The sequence below is a fragment of the Sebastes umbrosus genome, chromosome 22 (assembly GCF_015220745.1).
Source record: "Sebastes umbrosus isolate fSebUmb1 chromosome 22, fSebUmb1.pri, whole genome shotgun sequence".
NCBI classification, from domain to species: Eukaryota; Metazoa; Chordata; class Actinopteri; order Perciformes; family Sebastidae; genus Sebastes; species Sebastes umbrosus.
The window spans coordinates 14,690,813-14,695,919 of NC_051290.1; the positions used below are offsets into that span (position 1 = coordinate 14,690,813).

The 5,107-nt window shown below is 38.4% G+C and overlaps 1 long non-coding RNA gene across 1 annotated transcript; it reads left to right on the top strand.

The window, feature by feature from the left end:
- Positions 1-501: 501 nt before the first annotated feature.
- LOC119481239 lies at positions 502-4,837 on the top strand. Its single transcript, XR_005205141.1, has 3 exons — positions 502-2,155; positions 2,516-3,944; positions 4,085-4,837. It is a non-coding gene; the product is annotated as an uncharacterized LOC119481239 (long non-coding RNA).
- The last annotated feature ends 270 nt before the right edge of the window (positions 4,838-5,107 follow it).

Consider the following 5,107-nt stretch of genomic DNA (forward strand, 5'->3'; position numbering starts at 1 on the left):
CTTATCCCCGGTCTTACCAACATGCTCATTATCAGCGGATGTAAATAAGTCAATTAGCATTCAGACCGTCGACTTCGCAGCCGTGGCCCAGCTGAAATAGGTTCGTTACTTTCTTTCCTTTTTCATTCTTATTCCAATAACAACTAATAAACAAGTTTCTCACAGCAGCTTTGGGGTATTTATGAGGAACACAAGAAGACACCTGAAATGAGCATTCAGCACTATGCTTGTTTTAAATATGGGTTTGTTTCATGTGAATAGTGGCAAATTATGAAATATCAGCCAAGGTCATAAACAATAATAGAAATGTCTTTACAGTTCAAATTAAATTAGAAAAATTAAATATACTTATTTCTACTTTGACTTTTTTCCAAACATACTATGACTTTTTTTTCCGACATAATATAATATGACTCTCGGACATACTACACCATTACTTTTCTTTTTTTACAACATTTCTTTATGACATACTATATTCTAACTTTTTACCATACTATGACATTTTGCAGGACATTTTTTCGACATATGTATAGTAGAACTCTTATGACATTTTTATTGCATACTATACTGTGTCATTTTTAAGACGTGTTCTTGATGTTTTTGGTCATCGTCGTTGGTTGATCAGGATGTGAGCACTGCAATTTAACGGGAATGATTTATGCATGTATGACTCCATCAATTATTCATTAAAAATGTAAAATTTAGTAACTACAGTATCAATGAATTGCTACTCAACAGTACATGATAGTCACTTACTGCATACTAATGAATACCTAACTTTTCATGGGTGACACCGACTAAAACAAACACACTGAACAAACTGCACCGACTTAAGCCACTCTTGACACCCCAAGAGCCACACAGACAGCATAATACTATAGCACAATACCCAGGGACAACTATAAGCTGTTTATTGATAGGCTTAGGTGAGGCGACATGTCAGCAGATCAAACAAAAGCTCAGATGAAGTACCTCAGAAAACAGCAGTGACAAACAGCATTTCTCCAGGCCTATAGCCAAAGATTCACTACATGGCAATGGGTTGAACACAACAAAATGACCTGGCTCAAAGACAAGGCTAACATATTGCCCGAACATAAATCATGGTTGTGGCTGCTTTTTTTTTTTTTCCTTTTTAAATGTACCTCTTCACTCTTTTACTCCTGTCTGCACCTGAGACACGGTGGGCAAGGTCAGTCATTGTTCAAACATCAATCGCTCAAAGACTGGCAGCTAAGCCTCACCCTTATTCTGTCTGACTGGTCCTTCTGACTACACAAAGGTCTGAAAGGTGCAAGACGATGACAACAAGTGTCCCGTGTTCTTTTAAATAGCATCAATGTGGTCGATAATGTGTTTTGTTTTAAAAGCTTCAGCAGTGTTTTCATATTCATAAGAAGTCCATTTTATATTTTGATGAAAAAACAAATTGTTCTTGGAACGTGTAGCCGAACAGCGAGGATGTCTCCTCACACAATACACACTCAATTTGCAGAGAATTACTTAAAATTGGGCAGCGTTTGACTTAGCAGAAAATGTAGGACAGACCACATAGTGGGTGATGTGTGAAGAGGTCAATTGCTGGGGAGGCACTGGCTGTTCTGAAAGCCAGATTTTACTCAAATTAAACCCTTGATGATAAAAAACATTTTTCTAAACCATCAATACAACTCATGCGATGCCAAGCCCGGTGACTGATGGAGACCAGGAAATAACGCACTTAACAGTGAGCGTGATACATTAAATGCACGTGAGCATGCATAAAAAAGAAGAAAAAAAATGCTTTATCCTTCTATGGCTTTGTCATATTAATTCAAGGCGAGTCACACATGGGAGAGAATTAGCATACAGTCCAACTCATTGCCAAAAACTGCATTATATCGAGTAAATAAAGTAGGACAATGCCACTGTCTGAAACTATTTTGAACTGAAATAAACCGTACAGGTGGGAAACCTTTTGAGACACATTTGAAAACAGATGCAAATACTGATGTGCAACCTGACTAAAATTGCAAAACAAAGTATTTGATATCGTAATTGGCTTTCCTTTCCAAGGACAACCTCCAATAAACTCCACAGACAAAGTCAAAAATCATTTAGGCCTAGTGGTAGCAGCCAACATAACAAAACATCACACAAGTAGCCTATAGCCAAGGTAGTCTAGTCTCATTGTAAGGATCTATGCTACATACTGGATCTATACTGGAATAAGCATTGGCTCAGTCATGGCCCGGCAGCCAAAGTACAACACAGCAGCACAAACAAATAAAATAGTACTCACCATTTGTAAAAGAAGCCAATGCACCAATCTATATTCAGACAGACAGCATAGGCTTGCTAAACAGACAGGTGGATAACTAGCTTGCTTGCTAGCCAGAGAGACCGAATTGATAAAGAACAGGCTTTCCTTTCCAAAGACAACCTCCAATAATCTCCATAGACAAAGTCAAAGTAATTAAGGCCTAGTGATGGCAGCCAACATAACACAACATCACTCCAGTAGCCTATAGCCAAGGTTTTCTAGGATCATTGTAAGGACCTAAGCCAATGAATACACCAATCTATATTCAGACAGACACCATAAGCTTGCTAAACAGTCAGGTAACAAACTAGTTTGCTTGCTAGCCAGACATAATTGATAGAAAACCTAACACAACACAGTATTACAAACATAAAGACAATTTTAAAAAGGGACTTACAAAAAGAAGCCAATACACCAATCTATATCCAAACAGATACATCATAAGCTAGCTAAACAGACAGGTCGATAACTAGTTTGCTCGCTAGCCAGACAGACAGAATTGATAAAGAACAGGCTTTCCTTTCCAAGGACAACTTCCAATAAACTCCATAGACAAAGTCACAATAATTAAGGCCTATTGTTGGCAGCCAACATAACAAAACATCACAAAAGTATCCTACAGCCAAGGTTGTTTGGTCTCATTATAAGGACCTAAGCTATATACTGGAGCTACACTGGAATAAGCATTGGCCTAGTCATGGCACGGCGGCCAAAACCCAACACAGCATCACAAATAAAGAAAATTAAAATGACACCATTTGTAGGTCGTCTACCTGGAAAAGAAGACAATACAGAAATGTATATTGGACATTCATTGGACATGAAAAGACCCCGTGGCTGCACAACTAAAACTGTTTGTTCCAGAAACATCCATGTGAGCTGAAAATGTTAGGAAAATAAGAAAAGGAAGGAAGGTAAGTTTTTAGTCTGAGTCAGGGCTGTCATACAAACACCTCACACACACACACACACACAGTTTGTCAGGTTAGCTAGATAAGATTAGGGCTAAGCCTGTGCAGTAAATGCATTGGCTATTTGTGGCAAAAGAAAAACATCTACAAACTGCTAAAAAAATATTCAAATTTACAAAAAATAAATGTTGCTTTATGGTCAGTCTGAAGGGACCTGAAGAGGTCACAACAAGCACAGACCCACGGCACATTAGCCATGAATCAACATAATGTAACACAAACTGGGAAATAAAATAGATTTTTCCATCTGAAACAAAGCCAATGTCACTTTGGCATGATCATCCACTTAAATACAGTGCACAATGCACGTCAACACAATTTTTTAAGAGGTCACAACAACCATTGGTGTACTTATAGCAAACAAAATAAAAGTGGTGTGTGTGTGTGTGTGTGTGTGTGTGTGTTTGTGTAGGTCTACCTGAAAAAAAAAAGCCAATGCCCCAATCTTGGCCCAAACAGACACATTTGTAGATGGAAGTCTTAATTAGCTAGACAGCAGTTTGGCTTAGCAGCCCCTTAAATACAGCTGCACCGACACAAGTTTAAGACATCACAACAAGGCTAAGGCACTGCAGCTGAGACAATTAAGGACCAGACATGGCATGGCAGCCAGCATGACTCAGACAAAATGCAAACAAAAAGCAGGGGATTTTAAAAGAGGCTGCAGACTGGTAAGCAGAGGGCCCAGCAATGTCACGGCGGCCAATAAAACACAAGCAACACGACATTACTTTACACAAATAAAAAAAGCACTTACCACTTGTTGTTCTACTTGAAATGAAGTCCATCAACCTGCTCTTTCCACATGAAGGTGCCTCGTAGAAGTCCTTCTGCTTGGCCTTCTCTTTCATCAGAAGCTTGATGGCCAGAGTTGAAAAGTCCTCCTCCACAGTCCCAACTGTGTTTTTGAAGATGATTCTCTCCACTGGTCATGATGTTGATCTCAGTCCAAATCACGTTGCTGGTTGAAAGCAGTAAGCACGGATACCAGGGAAAGCTGAAGCAGTCCTCCTGGAGATGATTGAACAGTCTCAAACATTTTTTCTTTTAAAATTAAGTGACAAAAACTATGTGTTCATTTTCAGGATAAAAAAATTTATTCAGCAGTAAATTGTCATGTGAGTTGTTTTTTGCAAAGACGAGTGAACTGCACTTTGTCATGAATTGTTTGGTACATTGGTAAGACTCCAGGTGGACCTTCATTTCCTGGGAGGAAAAAAAACCTGTGAATCCTCATTGATGATAGGCTGCACAGGTGGGTGAGGTTATGCACTCCAGCCAATAAAGCCCTCACAAACATTTTAAACAATGCCCCGCCCACCTGCTGCTCCTATCAAACACAAGCATGTCTGTATGTCCCGCCCCCCAACATCCTGTTTGAAAACTTCACCTTGAGGAAGTAATTAAGCTAATTAAATAGCACTGCTGGAGGCTTACCTTCAAACTGAATGGAAAACATTGACTTACACTCTCACTATTGATTTGTGGCAGCAAATTTAATCGACTGTTTTTATTTCAATACATGTTAAACATAACAGTGTATAAATGCACAAAACAGTATATAAAGTATATGATATTTTGTAAATAATACACATTCAATAATGCCATGTTTATAATCCTGCAGCTCTAAGTAGACCTTGATTTTATTATATTAAAGGTCCCATATTGTAAAAAAGTGACATTTTTATGTCTTTTATAGTATAAAGCAGGTTTAAGTTCTATATAAATACTGTGAAAGTATTGAAACACTTAATCCACAGAGAAATACACACAGCCCCGTATTCAGAAACTATGCGTTTGAAACAAGCCGTCAGGATTGCTGTCCATTTGTGAT